Here is a 16170-nt window from a genome sequence, read left to right as displayed (position 1 = left end):
TCTCTATTTTGGCCATGTCATAGTAGGTGAATATTTGGCGAAAATAGACAATCTACAAGCTCTCGGCTCATAGATTGGCTACTTTCAGCAAACATATTAGGTGTAAAGGTTAAAAAAGGAGGAGTACACGTATAGAGCCCTGGGGGACCCCGGTCAATGAAATATATAGGGTTTAAGAGGGAAAGAAGGGCGTGCCATACATGGATAGAAAAACAAAAACGCGTTGGAGGCCCTCAAAAATCTGAACCTAGCTACTGTACACGGTGTTGTGGAATTATGCAATTAATGAAATGTATTATACTGTACTTGCATGGGATACCTGCATACCAAGCATCTCTGTGACCAACCCTGTGACAGTGTTTTTCCTGTACTGCATATATGTCACACACACACACACGCACGCACGCACGCACGCACGCACGCACAAACGCACAGGATATCAAGCCACATTCTTACCACCCACTGGGGGAATATGTCAGTATCGGCCTGTGATTTGTCAATGTTCTGGTCATTTAAAGACGATTAAGTTGATACACTGCTAAGGTTTTGTTTTGTCTGCAGAGCAGGTTTTACCCAAGGGGCAAGTCTGGTCTATTTACTATGAGGCCAACCCGGATGCTTAGTAAATGTCCAGCGAGAGGCGCTGTTTCACCCGTGCCGACCTGCTGGTGTCAGAAAGAATTTATTTTAACGCAAGCGGATGGGTTTTTGACCAACTTTCAGACTCGATTCTCTTACCTTAATAAAAACTTTCATAAATACTATATGCTTCCAGTCTCTAGTTTAAAGTCTACTTTCAATCATCATAATATGCGTTTTGGTAAATTATGGTCCCATTTATTCTAAAATTGATGATAAAGTAGTGTGCTGTTGGAGAGGCGTGGCTTCATCGTGATGATTTTGATTGACAACTACACAGAAGGTGGGCGTGTCATTCAGTCAGTCCGGAAAACCCCTCTCCAGTCCGGTGCTGAGTTTGCAGGTGCGTGTAATTCAGATGAAACTCCGATGAAAGTGAACTTTGTTTAAGAATTTCATCTTATGTTTAGCATATTTTGACTTATCAGTAACTTTAACCCTTTCACAGCTTGTGTATTCTATCTATCACGTTCATTTTACGGTGATTTTGGAGGGCGAAAATGACGTGTGACGCTGTTGGATGCACTCATCGATCGGGTCAAGGTTATTCATTTTTCCGGTAAGTAGATTTATATTTCATTTGTTTTGGTGATAGCTTGTTTGTTGATTGCCATTTTTTGGAATATGATACAAATATGCATGCACAAACGTATGCACTATGCATCGTGTTGTAGCAGCCAGTCTGAAATCTGGCTTCGCGTCGAGCATCATCGCCGTTTGCCGTGTGAAAGGAAAGGACCTTTAATGTATGGTATATACTTTACAAATCAGTGTCGCTTGCCTTGAAAAGTTTGTAAGACAAATTGAACATCGTGTCGCTAGCTTGTCAATCAGTTTGTCCACGGATATTATCAAGACGGCCGGGGTCATTCATCGGTCATCATGATGACTTGCTTGTATCGTCTTGCAGGCCAGGCTTCTCGAACATTTTTGTCTCAGGGCACATGTGCATAATGTTTTCATCCACGGCACCCCTGAATTACATTGTTACTTTGTAGAACCTTACATTTATGTCATATTACGATACGTAAATATGTAAATATTTTCCCCTATAATACAATATGTAAGGAGGAAAACTTGAGAGAATATCTGTTTCCATTATGATGACAGATACAGTAAATAACTATATACTTGACTTTTAATCACGTGAACCCCAATATCCCTATTCTAGGGTGAAATTTTGCCAAAAATAGCAGATCTACAAGCTTGCAAGCTTGTAGATCTGCTATTTTTTGTTGTAGATTGAAAAAGAACGCACGAAGTACAGTGCCAGCAATACGTATAGGGTCTAAGTGGTTGAGAAACCCTGGTCTATTGTGGTTTATGTAAACATGAACGAGTGCATTTATTTCGTGCTATCAATTCTCAAAATGCTGTTTGTAGAAGTAACCTACATCCACACAGAATGCACATGTAACGAAGCTATAAAGAAGAAACATATTTAATATTCGATGCTATTACGATTTTCACCGTGAATATACAGTCTATGGAATAAAGTCATCCACCCAGTATGAATGATCACTTTTGCGTCCCTTTTTAGAAAAATTACATGGTGTTGTAGGAGGTTATGTGTACATTGCACCCGTGGCGAGTGTGTCTAATTGTGGCTTAATGTGACACATTTTAATAATGGCCCAAAGTGCTCATATTATTTAATGTACATTGTCCCTTTTATAAATGAACAATTTTACTTGCAGATTCAAAATGTGTGATGCTTTGTCGGTATTAACTTTTAATATTCACATCATTCCATTTGCACAACAGCTAATGTGTGTGTCTGTCTGTCTGTCTGTCTAACAGATTTCCTCGAGCGAATGTTGATCCAGAGAGGCGGAGGGTATGGTTGGTGAAGATGAGGAGAGACCGTTGGATGCCTAGCAAGACCTCACGCCTGTGCAGTGCTCACTTTGAGAAGGATCAGTTCCTCCCAGATGTGAAGGTAAAAAAATGTCCTTGAATTCATCAGAGTGATCATCAAAAGTGCATTCTGTTTTAACTACTGATAATCAGTTTGTTTTTAAGACAGTTATTGAGGATATGCTCACAGCATGGCAAAGAACTGACATTACATAAAATTCCCCAAAAAGTAGCATCATGATTGTCAGATGTACAGAGGACAGGAAATCCACTTTTCCAGTGTTCTATCTCTCACTCAGATGCTGCTCTGGGTGTGTCTATGGAATTAAAACTGCCATCCCTGTATCTCAGGGATGGCAGTGACATCCAACTACAGTGTCGCAAAATATATGCTCAGGCCAAAATGCTTTTAAGGACATTTTCTACGTGTTCTGCAAATGTAAAATGTGCACTGTTCAGAGGATATGTCACCCCCCTGTATACAGCCATCTATGGAGTGAAAAGCATGCAAATAGTCCAGGGGCCAACCCAGATTTTGGTACCACCTACGGTGGCCGTACATTTTTGGTATTTTTGCATTCCTACATGTCTCTAGTTTATATTTTGGTATGATACATCTTCCAATTCAGTAGCTTAATGACAGTAATCACTCTAAACAAGCCATATGAAACCGTGATGTGTGTGAATCATTTATATGGCTTCTAGACAATACTTTTTGGAAACCAATGGTCTTATAAACAGTTGACCCTGAGGTAATTATAGCAGTAGAATCCATTTCTGCTGAGGAAATTCTGGTATTGTGCATATTTTATTGGATAATTTGCATATTTGAACACAATTGTGGAAATTACATGATGTATACAATTACAGTTAGATATTTCAAAAAGTGTAAAACATATGTATTCATCCATGCTGTGACTGGTTGTGACACGACTTCTCCGATTTTTGGTGTTTGCAAAAAGACTGCTTTGCTTAACATAAGCTTGTAAAAGTTGACCTTCCTTCGGTCTAGTGGGTGGTCATAGCTGAATGGGTAGAGAGGCCGCATGGGAAAATTAAAGTCCCAGGTTTGATTCCTGGCCACAGCTATGTGTCGAGGTGTCCATGAGCAAGACACGTCACACCTAACTGCTCCCCAGAGCCATGCAGTCCCGGCAGCCATCGGCTGGTTGAAGCTGAAATCCGAATTTCTTCCCCTTTCCCCTTGGCCAATGCATTCACTGGTCCGATCAGAGTTGATTGATGACATTAGGTGTCAAGTAATGGCTGTCCTGTTTGGTGGAAAGTGCACAGATTCCCTCACAACACCTTCAGCAAGGAGGTTACCTTAAATCTGCCACCAAACTTCACTGTCGTAGAAGACACTGGTCTATATACATGGTTTTGATGGGGAAAAAGAGGGTGTGGGTGCCATGAACTAGGGGTGCAAACTGCAGGATGATCATTCTGTCTTACTGTATGTCAATAATGCATGCTGCTTCAGAAGCATTCATTTTTGGAGTTCATACATTGTAATCTCTCCACTGCCTTCAAGACACTCTGGTAGAAGATATGGACAACCATGTACTACTGTCTGTGGACTGTGTCAACTTGAGGAATGTCTCAATTCCACATAGAAAAATCTTCCAGAGGAGTCAGAGTATGACGATGTTGACTGTATAATAGCACCTGTTAATAACACAACAAGTGCCTATAATGGGCTATGGCTTACTGGATTACTGGACAACCCCATTGGGGTTATTCAAGTAATTTCGTAAGTAAGCAATAGATTTATGCTTGCTTATTATGCTTCCCCATTTTTAGATTGAATAGTAATTGAAACATAGCCATTTTAATCTCCTGGCAGCCATCAATGAGACTTTCTGCCTTTCTGGAAGCTACATTTTCCTAGATTTTTTTTGTATGCTTATTTAGCATGCCCAATAGTAACATAATTCATAATTTGTATGAATTTATGGGGTGTTCAACCATATACTGAGCCATCTAATATTGGAGTTTCTGCATACCGGCCAATAGTGGGCCAGCCCAAGTTGAATGCAGGGCTTTTGAAAATCTTACACCCACACCTAACACCATGTCAAAAATCTAAAACCTGTCACTAAGTGCACAATCTTTATGAGTGTTGACATAATTCTCTCACAGCTATTACAACTACAGCTTGTAGCAGTTTGTCCGAGCTAATCTCGCAAACCGTTCCGCTGATGCTTGTGCACATTGCCAGTAGGTCACAGACATATCTCCACTGTTTTTTCTCACATATGTTTTACACTTTTTGCAATATCTAACTGTAATTGTATTTATCATGTGATTATTTTCACAAATGTGTTCAATTATGCCAATTATCTTATTAAATATGCACAATACCAAACGTTCCTCAGCTACCTCTACTGGTATAATTACCTTAGGGTCAACTGTTTATAAGAACATAGGATTCCAAAAAGTATTGTCTAGAAGTCATATAAATGATTCACACACATCACGGTTTCTTATGGCTTGTTTAGAGTGAGTACTGTCATTAAGCTACTGAATTGGAAGATGTATCATACCAAAATATAAACTAGAGACATGTTAGGCTTAGAGTGGCATACAACGATGCCATGAGGTTACTACTTTGTGTTCCTAGGTGGCATAGTGCCAGTCTGTTGTTTACTTCTGTTGATGTGCCCACTTGTGAGGCACTGTTAAGGAAAATGATGTACACTTTTATGCAGCGCCCGTAAGTGTCTAACGACAGCATCATAGTGGAACTAAGAAACCCTATGTTGTTACTATTAGGGCAGGTACACACTGTAGGACTTCTAAGTGGTTGTGGAGTCATCTGATCCTTAGGCATTTCTTTTTTATCTTTTCCCCATGTTGTATGTCATCGTATGTTACCTTCTGTCTGAAATAAGGATTATTATATACAGATAATTGTATATCAGCTAATTACACAGTACATTTTGTATCTATAGCTGGTGAGGAAAGTGGCTGTATGCCATTTATTTTTGTTTTAAAGTAAAAAAAATTGAGTATAGGATACACACTCTTAAGAAGTCTGTATCACAATATACCTCCTCTTTTTCTGTATTTTCTATTTAGGGCACTAAGGCCAGGAAACTGAAGCACGATGCTGTGCCTACCATCTTCAATTTCCCAACACGTTTGATGTGGAAGAAGCACGTTGAAAGAACCAGGCAGACTAGGGCAGTAAGTATGGCTGTTGAGGTAAGTGACATTCCGTCTACCAGTACCCTGCCTCAGTTTCATGAGGCAGAGGTAAGTGACATTCCGTCTACCAGTACCCTGCCTCAGTTTCATGAGGCATCAGGACCTGTTGCACCTCTGTGCGTTGATATTGAAGCTGTTACCGACAATGGAGATAGTGGTTTTGATCCTAACAATGCCATTGTGATGCAACACACTGATGAGACCATGGTTGTTGACAGCGTGTATCATGAGGACATTAGTATGATTGTTGATGAGGTTGTAATTGCTAATCAAACTGAGTGTAGAGTTGATCAACAAACAATTGAGCATGATCATAGGTATTGCAAAGATATTACAAAGTCACCACAACCGCACACCTCTGTGGTGACTGATCGTAGCTGCCCTATTTTGGAGTCTCCTAGAACACTAAAACGTAATCAGGGTAAACTAAGGGATACGCTTGTTATGCTTCGCAAAAAGCTTAGGTTGAAGAATCAGCAGACAAGGAGATTGAAATCTAAAGTAAAGTCCTTGAAAACAATAACAAAGACTCTTCAGAAAAGGTTGCTGATCTCAAATGAATGTGCGTCTCTGCTGGATTCTCTAAGTGATGTTCCTAAACAAATTGTATTTAGAATGCAACAGAAGAAGTCAGCAGCATTTTCTGAGGAACTAAAACAGTTTGCGACTACATTACACTTTTACTCTGCGAAGGCATATGATTTCGTGAGAAAGGAGTTCCTAAAAGCATTGCCACACCCTCAAACAATTCGCGATTGGTACAGTAGTGTCAAGGCAGATCCAGGATTTACCTGTGCATCCTTCACAGCTCTGAAAAGTCATGTAGCTAAGAAAAGGGAAGAGGGTAAGGATACAATCTGCTCACTGATGATGGATGAAATGTACATTCACAAGCAAATTGAGTTTGGTGGAGATCAAATTCATGGCTATGTCGACCTTGGTAACGGTGAAATAGACAACACAGTAGCCACGCAAGCACTGGTCCTCATGGTTGTATCGGTCAACGAGTCATGGAAAATCCCCATTGCATACTTCCTCATCAGCAGCATGACTGGACAAGATCGGGCCAACATTGTCAGAGAGAGCCTTATTCGCCTTCACAAAATCGGTGTTCAGGTTGTGTCACTGACATGTGATGGACCGTCGTCAAACTTTTCCATGATCCAACATCTTGGTGCCAAAATTAACATCACAAACATGACACCTCACTTTGATTTTCCAGTGGAAATAAATAATGATGATGCAGCTGAAGGCTCCCCTGCTCTCCCACATGAAGATGAAGGTCCCCCTGCTACCCCCAAAAAGGTACATGTCCTGTTGGATCCATGTCACATGTTAAAATTACTGCGAAATGCATTTTCTACAGCTGAAGTGATGGAAACAGAAGATGGGCAGCAGATCAAATGGGAGTACATTAAACAGTTAAACACACTTCAAGAGAAGGAAGGTCTGCGCCTTGGAAACAATCTGAGATTGGCACACATCCAGTGGCGACAACAAAAGATGAAGGTCAACCTAGCAGCACAGCTGTTCAGCAATAGTGTAGCACATGCCCTAGACTACTGTGACAAAAACCTCAAATATCCCCAGTTCAGTGGATGCACGGCTACAGTAGAGTTTATAAAAATAATTGATGCAGCTTTTGACGTCCTTAATAGCCGCAATCCAATTGGTAAAGGAACTAAAGCACCTATGAAGCCGTCAACAATTCATCGTGCCAGGGATATTCTACAGAAAGCAGAGTCATGTCTCCGTGGGCTCAAGATTAAGGACAAGAAAAATAATTGGGTCTACATGCATACCACTCCGCGGAAGACTCCCATTTTGGGCTTCATCGCATGTTGTAGAAGTGTCGTCAACATTTATGAAGACCTTGTGGAGAGACCAAGTGCACCAAGCAGATACCTTCTGACATACAAGTTGAGTCAGGATCATCTGGAGCTGTTCTTCTCTGCTATCAGAGCACGTGGGGGTTTTAACAACAACCCCAATGCAAGACAGTTCCGTGCGGCCTACAAGCGACTTCTTGTAAGGCACCAGGTGAAGACGGGCACAGGCAACTGTCTTCTTCTTGACAACACGGACATCCTGGATTCAGCACCAGCAAGCGTCAACATTGCACGCCGAATAGATGTGGAGCCTGTGGAAGTGGTTTTCCCCGAAGAAGACGACATTCCTAACCTCCCCGATGAGATGAACCTCTCAGCATTCAAGCAGGACGCCATCATGTACATCGCAGGCTTCATCGTAAAAAAGATTAAGGAGAAGATCACCTGTATGCCTTGTTCACAGGCGCTGACGAAGGAATTTGACCCCACACCTTCTTTTATTAAATTAAAGAGCAGAGGTGGCCTACAAAATCCATCTGACGGCATTTTAGCAGTTAGCCAGGCCACCGAGAAGTACTTTCAGAGAATGCTGAATCTTAATGGGGGGAAGGTTCCACAAGGACGGGGAACAACTGCATCAATTGTGAGCGAAGTCCTTGAAGATAGTTTGGGGAAAAACCTTTTCCCGGAATTAGACGGCCACATGTTTGATATGTGTGTAGAAGCAAACCATGTACACGTTCTGGTCAAGATGGCATCTGCCTTGTTCTGCAAAGTCAGGTTGAATCATTTGGCAAGAAGGAAGACAGAACAAATTAAAGAAGGCAAGCTTGTACGCAAGCGACTCACCAAATTAGTTCATTTTTATGGTGATTAATGAGAGTGCAATGTGCTGTACAATTTCATGTACTGTGTCAACATTAATTTTGTCACGTTAATTTTCTATTTGTATATACATGTTGCATGTTCTGTTGTTTGTCTTTTGTGACCATGTGAAGTGCCACATTTTTGTCACGTATGTTAATTTATATTTGTATATATATGTCGCATGTTCTGTTGTGTGTCTTTTGTGAGCATGTCAAGTGCCACATTTTTGTCACGTATGTTGATTTATATTTGTATATATATGTTGCATGTCCTGTTGTGTGTCCTTTGTACATTTGCACTCTCATTTAAGAATGGCCAGAAATCACAATATTCATGGACACACAAATCAAACCCTGGTTTCCTATGTAGAAATATTTCTTAGAGCCAGCAAAAAAGTGGCCTGAGTATTGATTATTTCAACATGAAAGCCAAACGTTGCCCACCCATCTGAAGTTCCCATTCATTGTACACTCAGCTGTTGAATCTGTTTTTTGACTAAAATCAAACCCTGGTTTCATGGTTTCCTATGTTGAAATATTTCTTAGAGCCAGCAAAAAAGTGGCATGAGTATTAATTATTTCAACATGAAAGCCAAACATTGCACGCCCATCTGACGTTCCCATTCATTCTACTCTCAGCTGTTGAATTTGTTTATTGAGGCCAATCTTGCTAAATGTTGACCCTTCACTGCATGCCTCAGTATTTGATTATTTACTTTCCCTCAACAAAATAGTTCAATATTTCTTGGAGTCTGCAACAAAGAGACACAAGTAGGTAGTGAACTATATGTAGCATTTGAAGTAATGCCACCTCCATATGTGAAACGTTATGAATGTATTGTACATAGTTCCCATGTAGCTCATATTTGTATATGGACCAAATGAAATGTCTGTATACAGTTAGAAAAATGCAATAAAAGTTTATTTTTCCTCAAACTGCAGTTTTAATATTGCCAAGTGTTATTTTTTATGCATTTGTGTAGTGGTGTGTTTGTGTTGTTGTGTTTTATTTGTTTCATTACATGATGCATTTAATATTCCATTTTATGTATTACTCGACTTGTGTTTGCTCTTCATATTTTCTAGTTTATTTCATTTATATGTGTGTATGTGTGGTGTTTTGGGTTCTTTTTAAGTGAAGCTGCTTTAATCTACCCCTTTGTCTGCCAGAGACATGCAATTACCAATACATAATACACCTGTAGTAGAGATGCACCTGTTTTCTTCTAGACTCTCCTGTCTGTCTGTCTAGTCTCTCTCCTTTCGCTCTTCTCTCCCTCCACATCTCTCTATTTAGGAATCAACACGAGGCACTTGAGATGACCGCAAACACATTTGACATCCCACAACCGACTCTCGTCAATTAGTACATTTTGATGGTGATTAATGAAAGTGCAATGTGGTGCAAGTGTACAATAATGTACTGTGTCAACATTATTTTTGTCACGTTCATTTATATTTGTATATACATGTCGCATGTTCTGTTGTGTGTCTTTTGGCGATGTGCCACATTTTCGTCACGTATGTTAATTTCTATTTGTATATAAATGTCGCATGTCCTGTTGTGTTGTCTTTTGCACATTTGCACCCTCCTAAATTGATATGCGTGTATGTGTGCTCTTAGGGGTAGATTCAAGCAGCTTCATTTCAGCCTCCCAGACAATCAGTTTGCAATTGTCACTATACCTGTTGTAGATATTTTTTTTAACCAGTCTGTCTAGTCTTTCTCTCTTTTCGCTCTCTATCCCCTTCCTCTACATCTCTCTCTAGTAATTCACAGGAGTGCAGTAAGGACTTGCGATGACATCAACCACACTTGTGCTCAACGGCCGCCAGGAAGTACTGAGACTACATCCCACCACCCAGTCTCGTCGTTGCAGGGTTAGTCATCTGTACTATTTGCTCATTCCATTCCTGTGTGAAATCTTCACAAAAAGCTATTGTTAAATTAAACATAGCTGTTAATGCTCATACTCTGTTGTATTTTTTCAAATAAGATGTTAGTGCTTCTTGCACTTGAGAATCATCGTGAGAACCTTCCATCAGCGCAGAAGAGGTTTTTAAGATAAGTCATGCACACATACAGTAATCTCTATTATCTCGTTATTATTATTATCTATTATTATATTATTATCTCAGACTAGGAGTACGTTCACTAAACCTTGTCTTTTTCTATTCATTCTATTCCTTCTATTCTCTCTTTCTAGCTTTCTCTCTCTTTCACCTTTCTCTTTCTCCTTTTCTCTCTTTCTCACAGGTGTTCCAATGATTGTCGGGTGCCATATTGAAGGGAGAAGCAAGCGGAGACTGGACGTCAATCATCTCTTCATCTTGGGACAAAGGCTGTTTCTTACATCACTCATCATTACTCTGCAATATGTAGAAGACTGTCATCCAGAACTCATCACCCACATTTACAATGATTTATTGGTGGCTGTTAATGACGTCACTGCTGTTGTGTACCGTTGAAATAGACACGGCCATTAGGTAAACACCCAAATTTGTTCAACGTCGTGAATTTTTTTTTGTTTTTACCTTAATGCACACCACAATTTGAATTTATTGTAGCCTTCCTTTTAGCCTTTAAGATACTCAACGTGGTCTTCATAACATGAAGGTGACTGTAGGTTAGTTAAGGTAGTTTACGATATATTGTCAGACTTACACATTGTACATAAGTGATTCTCAAACATTTTACTTTCATGAACCCCCAAATTTGACATGCATTAGGCCACAGACCGCCTGCTGAAATCCATAGTGTAAATTTAACTTTTATAGTGTACAATTTGATAAAGAATTGATCTGTAAGGGTACAGTTTCAGATTATGTCACTTGGTTATTCAGGTGTTGGTTGAACTGTAACTGAACGTCTTGGCCCGTTCTGCATACAATTATGTATATCGTTGCTGTCGGGTAGAAACCCTGTCCAACTGATCCATTGTAGTTGTTTTTTAGTCACAAGAGCTTTTAAATCATTTTCATTAATTCGTCATCTAAAACCCACATACACACCAAACAACATTCAGTTTCTCTTAGTTTCAACAGTAAATAAACAGATCTACAAGCTATACAAGGTTTCTGCCAGACAGCGACGAGTAGGCTGTGTTGCAGCCACATCACTGTGTTAAGGATGTTTGCATTAACCCAGTAAGACCTGAGGCTGATTGTACGTACAAATGTCTTCTAAATTCTCTGTTTTCCGAACAACTGATGTTGCTATGTCATTGGTACTGAAATTGTTCCATGTCAAAGACACCCAAAATGATATGTATTTTGCTGTTGGACCACCATCTCAAAATATTTTGTTCCATAGACCCCCAGAAGCCATCTATCTGTCGATCGATCGATTCATCTAACCAGATTTTCAATCTAGTCTGCTTAGATGAATCTAACCAGATTTCAGATGATCGATTCATCTAACCAGATTTTCAATCTAGTCTGCTTAGATGAATCTAACCAGATTTCAGATGATCGATTCATCTAACCAGATTTTATACTTTGTGCTGTTCTAAAGTAGCATCTACAGCGTCACTTTGTGCCAATCGATCGATTGATCGCATGGCACAAAGTGACGCTGTAGTTGCTATTTTTGAATAGCACAAAGTATAAAATGTGGCTTAATGCTTTCCCACTTTTAATGGGTTAATAAACAGGTGTAGTACCTACTGTTTTCAAAAGGCCACTGAGTGCATAGGGATATACTTATTTTGTCTGTTGAAGATGGAGGTCTGGTAATCTAGTTTTTGCAGGTTCATTTATTACTCCGGTTCTTATACTGCTATGTTAGTGAGGGTCCATTGTGTGGCTGACCCCGAATTCATCTTTGTCAGACCTCCTGAATCTTTCTATTTTTTTTATAAATGAAGGCAATATTTTGTTTTAATAAATGTATTTTGCTTTCAATCTAATCATTGATTATAGTATCATCTTTACATATTGCTTGTCTTGTTTAAAAAGTCCAGGTGCCATTATTCAGGAGTCCTTGTGTGTGTGACAGTTAACTTAGCTTGGGAGGAAAAAAATATAAAAATATATTCATGTTTAAAGTTTCTGGTTTTACTCTTAAGTGCAAGGCAGGAACAAAGGGACCTGAAAGAGTATTTGAATGTACATTTGCTATGGTTAAAACCTCAAAATAAGTGATGCTGTTGGTAGAATCAGAATAATATTTATTAACAAGTTCAACCACATATTCCACAAAAGGTTGGTTCACTGGTATTGGGTCCATGAGGAAGCAAAAGTCAGGCGAAGTGGTAGTGGACTTCCTGGAGGGAGAGACACTACCCTCCACTAATGACCCTTGCACCACCCGCTGTAGGGTGAGACCTTGTCTAGAGACCAGAGACCATGGGGTGGTAAGACTGGGGTGGTATACAGGGAATTAGGAATGGGTGTAGGGGACAAGGAAGAGCAGCTGGGAAGAGTGAACAGTGTTATGGACACAAATGCTGACAAAAAAATATCAAATTACAGTATATTAACAAAAACACATCGTCACACACGGCCTGACACTGTGAACAATGTTCAGTGCTACAAATAAATCCATTAAAACTCACCTTCAACAGCAGAAAACTATCAGACTTGAACTGTTTACTGTTGCTGAAGTTGGGCTTTAATGGACTCAGCAAAACTGTTTAAAAATATATCATTTCCCCTATTGGTGAAATGAACTCCATCACGAAGAAATAGCCCAGGAGTGTCAAACTTTATGTGAGGGTGATCTACAAAGCTGCCACTTAAACAATGAACATATGTAGCCATAACACTGTTCACAAACCGGCGACCCTTGTTGATCTTCCCCGGATTGGCACCAGTCTTCCATCTGCATCTCTGGGTGATGGCAGAGAAGAGTATCTTCATCTGTGGATGCTGCAGATGGAGCTGGTGCAGGTCCTCCTTCATCACTGCGACTAGTTTGGCACTTGAGATGTCTCCAAGGTCATTGCCGCCGCAGTGGATCAGGAGGACATCCGGTGCTGCTCTCCCTTGTAGGGCCTGGTTAAGGAAGGGGAGGAGGTTTTTCCACCGCAGACCACCCCAGCCAAACCAATGGATGTAGCTGATGGCATCCACACCAAGGTTGTTCCCCATGGTCTCTGTAGCTCTCTGCTCACCGCGCCGGACATAGCTGTCCCCAATCACCCAAAGTGACACCATAGCTGTTGAGAAACATAAAAAGAGTTGGTTACACACATTTTAATAAAGTCAAGGCGATTCATATGACAGGTGTAGACTCAATGTACTTAAAATGAAATAAAAACCAGACTGGGCCAACGTGAAATATGGCAATAATGACAATAATGATAACAAAAATAATAAATTAATACATCAGACCAATACAAGACATTATTAAATAGTTTATAAGAACAGTAAAAAGAGGAATAAATAGAAACGTTAGGCTGTACTAAAAAAAAATCTAGAAGCATAGTTTTAACCTTAGCTGTAATGTTATGGTATTAGCATGCTTTTAAAAGAAAAAACTAGTAGCAGACCGTAGTTCATGTGGTAGATCATTTCATAGTAGGACCTTAATGTACAGTATGTATTGTATCATTAGAGGTTTAATGCAGCCACAAGCAACCTAACTATTAATGTTTGATTGTTTGGAAAATAGCAGATCTACTAGCTCACAATGGTGTTCTATTTTCAAATAGCCAAAGTTTAAATATGGCTGAAGTGGTTAATGTATGTTTTGTAATATTTCAAATCTAGAAAGTAACTAGTAGGCTAACTAAAGTTTTCAAATTATTGTAGTGGAGTCAAAAATACAATATTTGCATGAGAGTGGAATCGAAGTAAAAGTATTGGGGGGGGGGGAATGGAAATAAGTATAGTAAAAAAAGACCTCCAAATTATAATACAGTACTTGAGTAAATGTACTAGTTACATTTACTATAGCATCTAGGCTGCTGTTTTAAATAGGAGACATTATCTGATGATAAAGGGGAAGCAGCTAAGATATTCATTGACAATAATACGTTCAATAAAATGAATTATATTACTTGAAAATAGTGAAAAGATGCATGATAGGAGTGATGTTTCAAAGTTATGGTTACTCTTTCTTAGATGTAATATTTGTTCATTGTGGTGCATGCATGCAATTAGAAACCAGGATTAACACAGGCCAAGTATAAATAAACATTTTACCTCGAATTGAAAGACGACGTTTAGCGTTGATAAAAAAGTAGCTTTTTCTGTGACGCAGATCAGTGTGAGTGGGCGTGTACAAGGCTCTGTTGGGCGTGTGTGTGTTCCACATGGGACCCGCCCCCGCTTCGTGACGCTTTGGTCACATGTCTGCGTGACGCTTTGGTCACATGTCTGGTCTGAACCAATAGCGTATGAGACCCGACGGTGTTTACTGTATATATTAACTGCACACAGCCAAGGAAAGGCTTCATTTTCGGGCTGTAGAAAGCAGCGGAGTGGCTTTGTCCATTCTTTTTTACAGTCTATGGTTTTACCAGACAGACATATCTTCATATTGCATGAATACATAATACTAAATATTGTAGGAAATGTTCTGTTCCTGTGTGGCAGTATATACTGTACCATCGCGTCCAGTGCATACAAATTACTACACATACAGATGTGCCACTTCAAAACTTCACACGTTACTGTTCTTTCCCTGAAAGTGGCCTGAAAATGCATTTTTTTCCTCCCTTTTCTGCCCTTAAAATGCACTGTTTTGCCCCTGAAAAGAAGTTGTCACTACACACCCCCGTTTTTCCCTTCAACAGACATCCATATACATGAGAACAAAAGAATGTGTGTTGAATAAGGTGTCAAACTCATTATGAGGCGAAAGGTGATTTGACCAGTTGCTCAAATTAATTAGCATCATAAAAGCAGTGATCATCAAAATCATTCAGCATTTTAAATGCCCTTCTTTGTCCCTCTTATTGCCCTGGGAATCCCCTGAAAATTTACTGTCTTGGCGATGGCAGGACATGTGAAGTTTTGAAGTGGCACATCTGTATTAGGTTACCAAATATATTTTAATTGGCTGTACATGAGAACAGCAACGTTCTGGGGTTGGTTCATCATCAATATATGGTTTAATTAAGAATAACATTTTTGATCACATGTCCCAAAAATATAAAAAGATATCTACAGACCTTAAAGTTAACACAGTCATTATGACATGAAGTATAGTGATATTTACATCACTGTTCTAAAACGTACATGCTTTCTCTATTTTTATTTTCATCTGTCCAAACCCCCCCCCACACACACACACACACACACACACACAATAGATGTCTGCAAGCTCTCCTCCACCGGCTGCCAGGAGGCCTTCAGGTGTACGGGTCATGATAGGTAATCCGGGTGAGACGCTTCCTACTGGGACAGTGCCTGTCCATACAAGCTTAAAAAAAGGTATGTTCACGTGTGTTCGTGTGTGTGTGTGTGTGTGTGTGTGTGTGTGTGTGTGTGTGTGTGTGTGTGTGTGTGTGTGTGTGTGTGTGTGTGTGTGTGTGTGTGTGTGTGTGTGTGTGAGAACTAGGACTGAAAAGAGTAGTTGATGCAATGAATGATGTTCATTATGTAAATCGATTCATTTGAATATTCTTGGTTATTTTATGTTCTACCTTTCAGTGAATGGCGACAGTGGTGAGCTGAAACACACATCCACATTGAAGGCAGAAAGAGAGGTGGTATGTAATTTTTATGACACATGCATGTATGTGTACGTGCGCACACGCGAAGCCAATCCTACAATCTTAAAAACATTTCCAAGTCAAAATGTATAAACTTGTGCTATTATG

The sequence above is a fragment of the Gymnoscopelus microlampas genome, assembly GCF_963454915.1.
Source record: "Gymnoscopelus microlampas genome assembly, chromosome: 9".
Classification (NCBI taxonomy): Eukaryota; Metazoa; Chordata; class Actinopteri; order Myctophiformes; family Myctophidae; genus Gymnoscopelus; species Gymnoscopelus microlampas.
Note: the sequence above shows the minus strand (reverse complement) of the source record.